The sequence below is a fragment of the Bombus pascuorum genome, chromosome 3 (assembly GCF_905332965.1).
Source record: "Bombus pascuorum chromosome 3, iyBomPasc1.1, whole genome shotgun sequence".
NCBI lineage: Eukaryota > Metazoa > Arthropoda > Insecta > Hymenoptera > Apidae > Bombus > Bombus pascuorum.
In genome coordinates, this window is record NC_083490.1 from 12001356 (window position 1) to 12017622 (window position 16267).

Below are 16267 nucleotides of genomic sequence, written 5' to 3' on the forward strand. Positions count from 1 at the left end.
ATGGTGTGCATGGAATCCTACAGCACGAAGAAATTAGCGCAATGTAGCGAGTGTAAGGATTGGGCACATGAAAAATATACCTATCAAGATGTTTTTTTATATTTCTCACAATTGCGATTCTGGATGATCGGTTACAAATTTTACTTTTTGTTCTACTTATTATTATAATTTAAATCAATAAATATCTTAATTTGATAAAGTTAAACGTGTGTTACTATCGACCCCAGCCGATCCGGAGACAAGAGCTTTCTTGTAACACTTGCTCTGCTCATTTCTTTCCTCATTTTTATCAATAATCTGATAACCCTGTTTTATTACTTGACATATAGTGAAACTCTTGTGACTCGATAATATCAGATAAATAAATACCATTTTCGAATATTAATTATTATTGTAAACATAATACTTTCAGCGTGATCGTATTCAAAAGTCAAAATGTGACTATCGCTCCCGGTCTACCTGATTACGTAATTAATAAAAATGTTTTTATACGCTTTAACCGTCCTTTCACAGATTCTTAACTTAACTTAAGATTAAATTTGTAATAAATCAAAATATCACGTATTCAAATAACATCGTGTTTTCTACGATCGACGTACTATAAAACGATAGTATTTATCAAGGAAATATTTGCCAGACACGCGGTATAACTTTTTTGCGGGAAAATTATACCGTACATAATATTACAATTAAATACTAGAAGCATCGATTACATATCTCGCGTTCCTTCCCGTTGAATGAATATGTTACTAGGAAATTAAAAATTACTTCTACCGTACAGGAAAACAATCGACGAGCGAGTCACACCAGCGAAGAAATAGAGGAAAGGAAAAAGGGGAAAATACGTGCCGAATGTATCACGAGGTATCTCAAATTCGAAGAACGTGCCTGTAATAAGTGTAAATTATTACTGGAATTTAGAAAGATTATTAATATTTATCCAAATTAAATTATTACTCGAGATAAAAAGAAAGGAGACGAGTAGAGAAAGTTATTCTATATTTATAATGGTTCAGAGAGTAAACAAAATTTATTTTTAATATTACTCCATATTATATCCTGTATCATTATATCAATCCTATATTACACAGAATGAAAGATAAAAATGAAGATTATCATAATGCAATTAGTCGTATTTACGAGTTAAGCATTTCCTCATTCATATTTCCCTGTTTAATAAGCTCGCAGCTGTAAGCATGCAGGACGATGAAGAAATACAATTTTGTTCAAAACGACATGTATCGTAACGCCGTGTATGGTGAGCCATTGTCTAATCCTTTATCGTAAATAGTTTCATTATCTGTCAATTCTAAGCCAGCAACCGGCGGGCAAATAAATCTAATTCCGAATGATTTTAAAACGTAGCACGATATCGTGAGTGCAGATCGTAGTTTATATTTTTTTATATCGTACGATGTTAAAGTCATTCAACAGTCGACCGTTTAAAAACGAACAGGTACAATTTTCGACTGCTATTTCGCAGTATGATGTTACGTAAAATGTCTCGAATCCTTGACATTCAACTCGGAATGTTTCGAACAAATAGTTGACGCGTTTATTAAGCGAGAAGCTGAATAGACATTTGACAATCTTTAGATAAGAAACAAGACGTCAAACGGAAGAAAATAATTTTTTGTACGCGCGTGCATGTGTCGAGTTAAATGTATTAGTATATAAAATACGAAAGTGAGTGACGTATAATCTGCCAAGAATTATGCGAATGAATGATTCAATATATCTAATGTTTGGATGGCTGTGAACACCATGTGCAGCTTGTTTATCGTTCTAGTCTGTAAATATGCAGCCGCAAGCTACGAGCCATTATCATAATACCGCAGCAATATCTTCGAGGCTTCCTACTTCCGACGCAATAATAACGACGAATGCTCCGACGAAAGCTCTCCCATCGAGGTAGAAGAATCAGTTCTCTTTAAACGATCTTGAATAACATCAAACCACTCGTTATTCTTCTTTTTCCACAATTATACGAAATACCCTCTTATACAGATTTTTCGTTGCGGGTGCATATATTAACATTCACAAGCATCCGAACACTTTGGTCAATTTATGGTAATGTGATTCTGTCAAAGATGTTTAGATTAATGGTAAATTAATAATTAGAAACAGCACATTTTGCATCTTTGCGGAGTCAACAGATCAATAAATTATTTAAATTTATAATAATCTTTAATAAGTTATATAAATTTATAAAAATAATCGTAACAATGTACATTATTATATATACTATTTATATATAATGTAATAATGTATATTATTATATATACTGGTTATATGTATATACTATGGTGTACATGTATTTAAATATCATTACTTGCATAAGTGTCAGAAACCTTTCTATTATTTTAGGAAAGGCTAGTCAATCTGACTTATAACTTATAAATTAATGAGTTTGAAGATAAAAAGTTTGACAAGGAGAAAAGTTATACTAAAATTATTCAAGATTTGGCAATTACAAATGCCAAATTTATTGCTTGTTGGCTTCTAAAAAACAACTTAGCAATGTTGAAATATTCTCTATCATATAATTATACGATATTATTATATAATGTAGTTACGAGTATAATAATGATAATAAAATCATTGCGAGATCTGCGAGTTTGCAGATTTTTTTCATTTATCCATAACTTTACGATTAAAATACATCATGCCGAAACTAGACAAATCTTCGGTATACTTTCGAACGGTAGTGCAAGGTGTAAGTTGTGTAAGTACTCGAACAGCCGGAAGACATATCTAAACGATGAGAAAGAGATTTGTGACGTGTCTAGGTGCCAGTTGATTATTAGGCCAGACCAGTATCGTGCCAAATCCACTGAATAAATATAGAAGCCGCGGGATAAATATCGCGTGTCATACAAGATATATATGTTTTGAATTTCGAAAATCACGTTTCTAAAGGTATATACACGCTCATTTTTACCATTTACAATTATATCGCTAAAAGGGCGGTTAAATCTAACTGTCACCGCACGTCGAGCAGCAAACAAGTTGTATTACCGTAATCTCATCACTGGGACGCAGATTATATCCGCGTTTCTGTTAATTCCACGTTAAATAATTTTCGTTGAACACGCGGACTTCCAGGATCTAATCTTCTCTGTGCAGCGTGTTTCATCGTGTTCGCTTGTCTTCTTTGTTTCTTCGATAACGCGCAACAATCGAGCCCCTCAACAATCTCAACATCCAATCTGATTAAACAGGGGTTAACTTCGTTTTCTCTTAATTTCTTAATTTCATCGCATTAAGTACGCTTACTGTTTACATAAGTACGTACATCAACGTTTTACGTAAGTACGTTAATGTTCAATTCTCGAGAAACGAATGATGCTTGGGGTATATTTACTTATTGCAACAAGATGATGCAAATATGTAATAGGAAATTGTAAAATAAATTTAAAAGACAATGTTTGAAACATTACATTTCCTGTACGTTTCAATTTATGAAGTGAATTGATGTCCGAATGACTCAATTGTATGGTTATCGATTCCATCGATCGTTTAATATTAGCCTGGAGGCGATTCAAGCAGGTATTAACTTACAAACGTATTTATGTTGTATCGCATAATTTGACCTATTATTCGTACATTGTAGAATCAATAGTCGCGACGTAGACCTTTTAAAAACTAGTATTATGCAAATTTAATTTTATACAGCTTTATAGCACTTGTATGATATTATTTTTTATCGGTTAACGACTGATTAGATTTTTCTTTGAATGTCTATGTAAAAAGAACCAGTAAGCGCAAATGCTAATCAATGTCTAAATTTCTTAGAATAATCCGGTAATGAAAGATTGTTCGTCTAAATAAAAAGGTTCGATAATTTTCTTATTACGTAAACGACAATACATCGCAAGCAATGAAAAAGAATTGCAAATTCTTTAAATCCACTCGTAACTAACTATGCATCGTCTCAGTCAACTTAGCTCACTGTCCGCTTGATAATATTTGTTTAACGCGCTCTATCGATCGTATACTCGGTGCATATACAAAAATCAAGGCGCATCGTCTCTTTCAGATTCATCCGGCTTGATTCACAAATTCGAAGAAACAGGTCGTCGTGTCAATGGATCTTTCACCGCGCATCATCGAACGAATCTGTTCTTCTTCGTCCCTTTCTCTCCCTTCCTTCTTATCGAATCCCGAGGTTCTTTCATAATTTTGCCTTTACTAGGTATTACACGAGTGTCACGCGTTGAAGCTAACTTATGTGATACTTGACACACTGCTACCAGCGATAACGAGCCACCTGGAACGAGACTAACGAGCATCTCACATTTCGTATGATGTATTCTGCCGTTACTGACATAGTACGCGATACATCCACGCTAGAGATGAGTCATTACACGCCTTGTGTATTGTCCACCCTCGCCATGGGGGCTTCCTTCCGCGAAGAAATCATCGAACCGCCTCCAATTATTGAACTTTGATTAGATCTCGATTATTCGTCCCGGACACGTCTGGTATAACGTAACCGGTTGTGATAATGAGTCAAGAAAATTGCGTCATAAATCGTAATTGATTTTGTAGTTGCTGACATTCTAAACTGGACATATTGTCGCTAATACTACACTATCGAGAAGCATTTTATTGCTAAGGAATTAAATGGTATATCGACCGTATATCGCTTATTGTTATTGGCCAGCGTGAAACTGATAATAAAATAGTGATAATTGGAGAAAAATTAAAATAAAACAGGTTTCTAAAATACTCACTGTTATACGTTTATTCTGGTTTACTATGCAAAGGATTAGAATCTCTACGTCTCTCTTATTTTAATCCAAACTAAAAATATATGGAAATTTTTAGAATATTTTATATGGTTCGTGGATATTTGTGTATTCATAGAAAATTGGAAATCCTTGAAATCCACAGAATGTATAATACCTACTTAGTATAATTTTTGGCGAATAGAAGAATTCTTTGCTTAGGTATCGCGTTTTGAGTTATTTACAAAAAAATTATGTATGTACTTTCAACCAGTTTTTAATGATAATGATCCAATATAAATCACGGGCGATTTGAAATGTAAAGACGTTATATAAGACGTGAATATTCAAAGGAACATAGAGAAATTAACGTACACGCGACAGATTAACGTAACACAGAGAAAAATACAACATCGATATTAACTTGAAGTTAAAAGTTACTTATATATTCAATAAAATCCTTCGGTTTAACTTATTTTCTCGAATTATCCGAGAATATAATCATCTGCACGATAGTCCTCTATAAAGCGAAGGAATTTGATCATTTGTCCATTCTCAATTCTCCCTTTTATTTTAATCCATTCTAAGAAGAAATGGCTGTAGGATAATTTAAATATAATAAAAACCAACAATGCAAGGACTACATAATGACGTCAACTGAACATTTCCATTTAAAATTAAGCAGAAATATCGTGTCTATCATTAATCTTGGTCATACTATATTCAGTTACGCTTTTCCTTTTTCTTACACATTCTGCATTTCGAAAATGTACATACGCAGAACATATCACCTTGATAGAAAGATGCTGCATACTCATAACATCTCGTTCCTCGACAACCGCTGATTCTCCTCGTCACATTGACTTACACTCGTCGGACCGTACATTTCAATCCCGCTTCAGAACGTTTTCTCATGCTAATTTCGCCGTGGCCCGTTTTCATCTCGCACGACGCTCACGTACACCGTCTAAATCAGTTTGTTTGCGGAACGGCGTGCGAAACATTCTACGCTGATGCACCGTATACGTCCGATCATTAACAATAACTTATGCACCTGTCAGATAAGTTGTTGCACGTTAACAGCATATTTTCTGCAAACGTTAGTTTCCACTCGGTATCAACTCGCAAGTAATAATTTTGAAGCGCCTTAAAAATTTTTGATTAAAAATAGATCATATTAGAATATACGTATAAGAATAAATTATATTTAGACCTGGGTAGATGTTTATGTAAATTGATATTTCTATAAACAGAACTAAAGACGCAAAGATTTGTTTCACCTACTAAATATCATGACGGGTACTGTACTTTGCTTGTTTCGTATATATGTCTGCATATTACGCGCATTCTGTGCATTTTTATTTTCACGTTTCCTTTAACGTTTCAATTTGAATTTATACGAGGCACCGAGGGCAAAGGTGAACTAAGCCATATCTTCTCTCGATGCAAGTATACGTTATTAACTTATTGTAATAAGATATATTAATCGTGAGGATTAATTAATTAAAAGTGAAGAAACTCGTTCTTTTTTTCAAAACAAAGATAACATAATGAAATCGGTCGTTGCATTGAATAATTTATGCTCACGTTTTTTAGACATTTTTAATAAATTACTCGATTTGTCGAGTAACTGGGATTCGTCCACTTTTGTTTTCAACGTCTAGCGTGTACGTGTAATCTACTCTTGCTGCTGATATTTTCGAAATAAATGTAGAAGCTCGAAAGCTTGAGAAATTAATTAAAAAACAGAGATCTTTCATTTATGTGTAATAGAAGATCGATGAATTAGGTTTTGCACTTGGGGTAATCTAATCTGTACATAGAAAAGAATCGATTTCTTTTTAATTTCTCAAGATACCCGCACAAAGAGAGGAGAGGTTCTATCACTTTCGTATAATGCGATTGATTCCATTCTATCAATGAAGGCATGCCGATGTTTGCCAACCATTTCAACGAGCTTCATTGTCTTTCTTCAATTTTATTATTAGGTTTCATAGCACGCGCAAACGCATAACATATGCGAAATGAAAATAGATTCATTGCGCTTCTGTTACCATGGCCTTCGCTGCATATTTGCTTACAAGGTGCGTCTTAAAAGCATTGTAAACACCGCGTACTCTATTTACCAGTTGATTGCGTATCTCGTTTGGCGCGGAAAGAATCGAACTCGCCGCAGTGCCACTTGCTTTATCCATAGGCCGCTTACTAGAACCAAATCTAAACCGTTGTTGACTTACCCCAGTCGCGTGAACACTACAGTAATTGAAGAACACTCGTTAAAACAGATAATTTTCGATTATTTGGAACATTTAAAAACGATGTAAAAATGAGTTTGTTCTTTTTCAAATATTATCCCGAAGAAAATACATAATGATGATTCAAATGGTTATTCATACGCAAGACGAAAATCAAAAATAACAAAAATGCGTCGGAGGCTTCGTGTTTGAGAAAATCAAGTTTGAAAATTTACGAGGAACAGGTTACGTGAATTTGACCAATTGTCGGCTGGACAGGAATGGACAACTGATATAAATAAATTAAAAATGAAAAATAAAATTTTGTTTACACTCTCGTTTTGGGGTAAATAAAGTTTAGATATGTTAGCCAAAAATTAGTCCAAGTAGACATAGATTTTATCGAAAAATGGGATTTCAGATGAAAAGATTTTATTCTACATTTTTTATATATATTCCCACATGTAATATAATTCATCGACTATAGATCTAATCCTATCTAGCTGAGAATCAAACGAATTTAGCTATACCTCACAAATTTTCAAACTCGAAAATTTTCTCAAAAAACGAAGCCTCCAACGCAGTTTTGTATGTTTCAAATTCTATTAGTCATCGCGTGTACAGTCAGTCACGAAAATATTCTTCAAATTTATTGCAGTTACGGGCTAAAACCCGCGAAGAACTGCAAACTTATGGTGACGTTAACCGATTTCGAAGAAATTTTCAGTATGTATATAAGTGACATAAATGTCCAAAATGTGTTGTTTAAATTTTTCCAATATTTCTTTTACACATTATCTGGCTTATCAAGAAAGCTCAAGTCGTTTGGTCCAATTTTCGAACAGTTATTCTACTTAAAAGAGTGTACAGATATTTTCGTAACTGACTACAGTCAACGCTTACAATAAGAAAGAAAAATTATAAGCCATAGAAAAACCCAGTGAACTATTACGCGAACAGTCCAGTTATCCGAACAATTTAATCCTACGATGTATACCTACCGATAAATGAAGTTAAGTTAAACAAAAAAAAAAAAAAAAAAAACAGAGAAACTCATTTCGTTCTTCCTTAATGTCGTATCTGGAACGATGGCTGAATTAATAATACGCCCCGATCTAACAATAAACCTCGTAACTCGAACGAGTCTCATCGACCTCGTTCGAGGACGGATGAAAAATAATCGGAATAAAAGGAACAAGCAAAATTCGCCATTATCGAAAATTTCAGAAAAATTCATTCTGAAAAAGGGAAGAGAGAAGAATTTTTCAGAAAACGTTTTTAAAAGAAGAATCGACGATAGGTATCTGATGGACATGCACGTCGAATTAACGAAGCAGCCCATTGAAACGGTACAACAAAAGTCCGATCGTTCCATGCGGCGCTATATTTACCAGTTGCTTGGGTGTGTTGAAAAATATAAAGAAGCACGCTGTGCATGGTAATGCCAGGCTGTGATATTAAATTCGATGCAACGATGGCTCACGGTTGTGGGAATTTGTTTACAAATTGATGGTAGCAGCTCTTCGATCGTCCGATGATTAGTTTCCGTTGATGGGACCGAGCGAAAGAAAAATTGCATAATTAACGTCGCTCTATGACCAAGGTAATAATGATTGCTTCAAGCTTTCTGATGAAACCGACGAGTAGCTTAATTTTTTTGCGATACGGTGTTTATCATTTGCCTCGTCGTTATAGATAATTAGCGCAAGATATTCGACATATCTTCAGATATTCCATATTGGGACCATTTTTAACGCGTATTTAATACGTTTAATTTTTTTTATTGGATATATGTTTGCAATAAATGTCTTGTAACTTTTAGATAAATTTTTAGATTAGGTTTAAATTTTACCAATATACACTGCCTATCATAAGGATAATATATCTACTCGTTACGATTGTTGCATTGATTGTTACATTGTAAGCCACGTACGATCACAGAAGAATTAACAGACGAATTAACAGATTTATAATAAAATAATGAAAAAATAAAGGCATTGCAAGGCATTCAATTTAAATTAACGTCATGGAGTGTTCAACTGCGTATAACCGGTAATGTAATTATGACAATCGTGTCTCAATATAGTGCTAATGAAAATTTTAAATGTACAAGTTTTCCACAATGAACGTTCAAATACTCTTGCGTGCCTGTATATGAAGATGAAAAAGCAAAAAATATAATGAGACTATTTTCCTTAGTTTCCATAGCTTTTATGTTATTTTGTGGCTAAAAAGTTATATTTTAATGCGAAATACACATTTGAAGAAGTAAGTGATCTCATATATTTGATGATGCTTATAAGTCTTTTGAAGTCACAGTGATTTTTAAGAATTAAATAATGTTTGTGTAATTGTCATGTTGCTTCAATTAAATTAATAGGAATCTACATGTAACTACTGTTATTAATACGTCTTAAATATGTAAGAGGATAAGAAAAACACATATTTAATCCCAAAATCAAACGCAAACACAGCTTTGATATGGAATTGTTTAGCAACCTATTCAATTTTAATATCGCTCATCTATAAAAGACGAGAAATATGATTTATCATGTTTTTCACCTGTGGTTGTGCTCTCTGTAAGAGAAGTGAAATATTAATTTCTTTTTTTTTTTGTATCGAACGGTCATCAGATATTACGGTTCATCTTATTTTTCCCTTTTCAAGTTCTGCCGATGTACATAAAAATCTCGTTAGAGTGAAATTAAATCCAGGAATTTCCATCGGCGTATACTTATCAACTACGTTACAAGGAGTTCGTTTCATCGTGTATCTTACTTATAACATATCATTTCCATTACAAAAAGATATGGTATACGTAGCAAGAAAATCTCGGAATAATCCTATCAATAGTAAAAGCTATCTAGTTATGTGAACTGTCAAAATTGTAAACTGTCGCAATTAATTTGCGTGTATTATAATTGAGGAGATTTCTTATTCGCCATAAGACGAAATGGCAAATTGACCAAATTACATTCAAGGTCTTAGCTATAATTTTTTAATATTAGCTTTAAGCTTTCTAGCTTTTTGATTATACCTTTAAATTGATAATTATAAAGAAGCTCGTAAAGAACTTATAAAGAACTTCTTGGGAAACTTTGTTTGCTATTTTATATTTACAAAATAATTGAAATTTAAAATAATTTAACTGTTTGGCTAGAAGATACCTACAGGCTCTTTTATTAGAAAGCTCTTCAATTACGCTGCAATTTGATTCTTCATTTTATCAAAATACCATTTTTATCTGAATTGCACAGAGTATGTTAATATAGATATTAAATAATAAACATTGGAGTAAAAAACAAGCTAAATTATTAAAGAATAATCCATTTCGATAATCTTTACGATCGATGATATAAATAATTATTGATTAAGAAGCCAATGGTTTTTACTTTTCTGGCTCTAATTTTAGTTCGTACATCTACTATTCTGTTCACCACATAAATTATACAAGTGTAAGTTTACACAGTCGATACTAATTATTGACATTCCTTATCGGATTAGGAATGACCCGAATATGTACATATTCCAGGTACTCTACCGAAAATATCGCTCAAAATAAATTTCTTGATCTATCAAAATTTCATACTTGATAAATTCTCATCCGGTTAATTTTATCGCGTTCATGTGATCTGAAAGACCGCAGACTCGATTAGCCACTTCACATTCAGATAAAAGTTACAGGTATCTAGAAAAAAACGCAATACGAGACCGAGTAGAGAAAACGAAACAACAATAAAAAAAGATATATCGTTATTATTAAACCGTTATCGTAATATGTTATTAAAAAAATCAAAGAAAATACATTCCGGAGAAAACATTATCTGGCTGTTCTCTTGGTAATCATTCGTATTATTCTTCGAGTTATTCATTACAATTTATCAAAAGGGCAATATGCGGCTTTACATTACATTTATTAATCTCTCAACTTCATTACATAAATTCATTATTTTTTATTCATTGCATCAATTTTATATTCATATCCATATTCGTATTTATGTTCACATTCATATTCATGTTCATATTCATATTCATATTCATATTGAAAATAGTTGAGAGACAAATAAATTCTTGAAACCATAAAACATAACAGTTGGCTTAAGAAAGTAGCTGAAATTTTTAATAAATTTTTTAAAAGATGAAGAAGAGGCTGGCCAGTGGATACGTTCGATTAATCGATTTCTATATATGGTAAAATTTGAAAGAAAACTGAATCAATTATCTATATTATACATATGAATAAGCCTCGTGGTTCAGCGAGACTTTCTTTGAAAGTAAATTATTTTTCTAGACTGTAAGACCTCGACCTATCGGCAATTAACATAGTAAAACACCGTGTAAATGAAAATTTCAAGGAACGATAGAGATAGCGGACAGTCAGTTAAAGAGGTAGATAACTTTAATGATTTCGCTTCCCTTGATTTTCATTTTTTTACGCAATCAAGGAAATAATCACCAGTAAGTATACGTCGTTAGATTTCTCTCTTGAACTTGGATGTTATCAGTTTCCATTGTTGAACGATAACAAACTCATTACTTGCTTTTCTTCAAGGAAATATGTATTCACTTTTTATGCCATCTTTATACAACAGTATGATTAGCAGAAATCAACTAATCGGAAAGTTTGCAGAGATCAACTATAATCAGCTGTGTTATATGAATCATGCATCGGTAAAATTATCCACAACGAGTGTTCTTCCTTTTCTCATAGTAATCATTTTACAAACATAAAGATTTCGTCCAAACAGTGGCTACAGAAATACTGGTTATTATCAAACTGCGGCTTTTTACAGAAATTCATATTTTTAAAAAAATAACTGAAAAAGTACAGCCTTGAAAAAAGATTGTTTTACCCATCAACTATTGCGCAAAGCACTACGCTATTTCATATTTTATATATTTTCTTATATTAAACGCGTTCTGCACAATTTTGCACCTTGAAATTTTCTATGAATATTTATCATTGTATTTATTATGTTCAAGTTAATTAGATTCAGGTACATGAAATTTCGTACTATGTATTTGTTAGTATCTTTAAATATAATTAGAAAAATTTGATATTACAAAAGCGAAGCGTAGAGCCTGATAACGTGAACGCGGTTGAAATTAATAAATAATATAATTCTTCGAATTTTATTTTTAGAAGAAGAGAGTACATTTTGTATTATACAATATTAATTGATACTATCGATACAATTTCAAGAGACGTTTTATCTTAATCTATTATTGGAGATTATTGTACTTAACAATTGATATGATCTATTATTTCCTCCTTCGCCTTCTGGTTTCATGTATATTTTATATAATTAATCGCAACTTAATCCGTGTTTATTTACTCATTAGGGACTAAACAGTGAAAAAATACGTAAAAAGTCGGATAATGAGAGGAAAATATCTTACACGTTGCTTTATAGATGCTGATTATACAAAGAAGATAATTTATTATGATGTTATAAATTCGTACTTCAAAGTCTATCAAATTCCAAGGTTAAAACATAAAAATTAATGATGAGTTATTAATGAATTTTTCAGAACTTTTTATCGCATTATTGTCATCGTCTTGCAAAACAACATAGAATGGAAATATTTGCAAAGCACATCTTATAAAATGCACATGTTATATGCCAATCGATATATTTTAACGCTTAGATTACGAAATTATTAAAATAACCCTGTAGGAAATAGTGGAAAAAAAATGGCAAGTCAGTCTTTAAGAAATTAATTTACAAACCATTTGTAATTTACATTTCATTAACTTACACGTAACTAAAGATGAAATGTTACATTAACAACATTTTTCTGAGGAAATTAATTTGATAAATCACTACATGTTATTCAATACATATGCAAATAGTAGTAAAAAAATGCAACTGTGTAGCTCTCGCACTAGTCGCACACTTCTCATGAACATTATCACGTGTGTTAAACGAAACATTTCAAAATTTTATTGGCACTGTAACGATGCCCAAATATTATGATTATTAATAACTATTATTTGATAGAATTTTTAACTCTTGGAATTCCTTTCTTCGAGTTTTTTGTAAACGTATATAGAAATTGCAAGATGTATATATTTTGCAGACACAAAAATATTTGAACAGGCAGTCATTCATTTTAATAGTTATTATAATATGCTTAAGATTTTTCTACTAATTATTCATAATACTAACTGTTTACTAGATATAAGTTTACAGTAAATACCTTGCAACTTCTGAGTATGCATGTATATTTTCAAATTGGATTCGAGTTTTTCCGATATAGTCATATCAGTCGTGTCTCATCACAGCGTTAATACAATTTCAGAATGTTTTATATAATGCGCATGACACGCACATGAAAATATTCCATGGTAAATGTACGAATACTTTTGCGAGCCAATTTGTATGTATACGTATGGATGTATATTTGATCTCTATATCTTTCCAATATTTTCGGATATAGATAATATCATAGCATATACTGAAGTTATATATCGGTTATATATACCTATGTATCATGACAAAGTACTTTCTATTTTTAACCTCATCTAATGTCTCACTGATAAACCACACCCGCGGAAATGGACATTCGATAACAGCCTACTATTAATGGCTTCTCTTTAGCTTAACGAACGTAAGACGTGCTCGTAAATCTATTTACTTTAATGATCAACGATAACATATTGACATTTGCAGTTATACATGGATTTTAATATACCGCATGATTTTTTATTTTCTATCGAAATTACTTCGAAGCGTTGCTCCGTAGAAAGGACAACTTCAAGAATTCATTAAAAGTTACCAGGGATGGTAAAAAACGAAATTGGGTAATCCGAAAATCCCCAAAATCACAGAGTAATCTGTTTTCAGCTGAATCTTGACGTCATCGTTTGCCGAAGAATGTGAGAAAGCGTGATTTTCTTGCATATTCTCTTGAAGTCATAGATGACGCATTTATTCCAAGTTAATATTGACATATTTTTTAGGTCGATTTGTACTGCAATTTTTATCTTGTACTACGAAGTAAGAAGTTAAAATCTTCTGCTTGTTCACACGATTATTTCAAATACATTTTTTCGGCGTCATGAGTTAATATTTGTCCAATCCATAATCAAACTGCCAGTTATAATGGAAAATTTGTAATTTGCATCGACCGATAAAAAACGGCCACTTGCACGAGCTGCAAAGATTTTCTTAATTACATTCTGTTATTTTATCCTTTTGAATTGTTTTATTAATCTTGTGCATTATTTGTACAAGCTAAACCAATCTTTTTCCGGTTTGCGTCAGCCACAGTTTATACAATAAGTAATGAAAGAACACATACAAAATGTTCCCAAATAGAACCGTTATCAGTATGGGAAATATTTATGGTAAACTATGTTTCATCTGATTATGCATTACACCTGTAGGAGAAAAGAGAAAAACAAATCAAAATTTCCTACAGCTGCTTAAGGCAAGAAACTCACAATCAGTTGCCAATTCGAAATTCGCTAATTGGATAAAATACATGTATATATATACATATATTAAAAGGATCGGAAAACGTATTTACATAATACTTCTCATCGTTTAGGATTGCATCGGAGAACCACGTATTACTCATTTTATGAGACTGAATGATAAATTTGATAAGATTTTAGAATAACATGTTTATAAAATATAAATACTTCGGTTATCAATATTTCTAAAGTTAGATGAAAGAATTTAAATGTAAAGAAATGACTAAGAAATGTTTGAGAGACAAATAAATGATAATCCTGCTTCTTAATGACCATCGTGGTTACTTTAAGACTTTCGCGTAGATCCTCGTTTCCTTGAGCAATAAATATTGCAGAACTTGTGAAATGAAATAAAAACTAGGTACTTCTAAGAACGTGTCTGCAATAGAAAGATAGTAAATGTAATATATATATATATATATATATATCAGAGGATTCGATAATAAATCACAGCAGCAGAGGCGTAATTAAATTTACAAAGATAATGAGATAAAAATCATAATAAATACCTTGTAGAACATGGGGTGCTTAGTTTTGATAAATTACCAGATTATCGTTGATATATTATCGGACGAATTTTTCAATCGTATTAAAAATAACTAAAGTATTAAATACGTTTAAATATCAAGAAAACATCGTATTTTTTTTTTCTTTTTCTTCTTGCGAAATGATATAATTGCAGTAAATTTTACTTTATCAGTAAACATTTGTTGATAATGATTTTCGTGCATTGTTTACCTTGTATTATCTAGTTGTATTGTAAAGTAGCACAGCCTAAATATTTGCGTTATATCATATTACATGTGCGTCTGAAATAACAAATAATTTGCATTAGGCTACGTTTAAATATTCTTACTATAATAGTGATATTAGTATTATTATTTTTGTATAATTTCTTTGTAATTACCGCGAGCGCAACGTATACACAAAGTAAAATATCGAACAAATAAAGAAAAATATCGAATCAAATATAACAAATTTCCGTGTATATTGCGATTGTTGAAAAACATGATAATGTAGTAAAAACAGTTAATTAAATGGGACTGTATCTTAAATTACAAATGAAAGGTTCTTTAAAAGATGTTTGATTCATTGATCCATACGAATTATATATTCTTAGTACTCTAATTCGTTCAAAGTCAGATGTAAACTCCATCTATATACATGTGCTCTCTTTTTATATACGTTTATAACTCCCACAAACATCATTGCATGTATAAAAATATATTTGAAGGCACAACTTTTTAAAATAATCTACTTAAAGTGATTCAATATTTGGAAGTAATTTATAAATTTTTATTCATGTATCTTGCGGATCAGATGGCGTATAAAAAAAAAGATGAGGATCTATTTTTGAAGACGGGATTACAAAAGTCACATTCCACAAGGTAATTCTCTTAATCAGTTTCTTTTTCTTAATAACGAAAATTTGCTCGCTTTATAGACACTTGAACGTTGAAACCCTATCACCACATAGCGGTAAAAAAGTGAAACTAATCATTATTGCTATCTAACACCAATATATATATATATATATATATATATCTTTGTCGCACACTATTGCGTTCCTTGTCTACAGAAGAGGCATATGCTACCATCTATTTGATACAAAAGTAACAGCATCTGAATAGAAGGACTGGATAGTAACAGTAAGAATAGATGACAGCACATAACTTGCACGTAGATAAAGATCGCAATATTGTGCGACAAGGACAGATATACGTACTTGAGTTAGAGAATTGCGACAATGTGCGACAAAGACTGCAATAGGGATTAGTTCCATCTCTCCACGGCTAAAAGGCGATAGTGTTTCAATGTTCATA

At 31.8% G+C, this 16267-nt stretch overlaps 1 long non-coding RNA gene across 1 annotated transcript; it reads right to left on the minus strand.

Moving 5' to 3' along the window:
- Positions 1-12078: 12078 nt before the first annotated feature.
- Positions 12079-15926, minus strand: LOC132904902 (uncharacterized). The gene is made up of 3 exons (XR_009657693.1): positions 15352-15926; positions 14954-15253; positions 12079-14823 (listed from the first exon to the last, which is right to left on the minus strand). It is a non-coding gene; the product is annotated as an uncharacterized LOC132904902 (long non-coding RNA).
- Between the last annotated feature and the right edge of the window lie 341 nt (positions 15927-16267).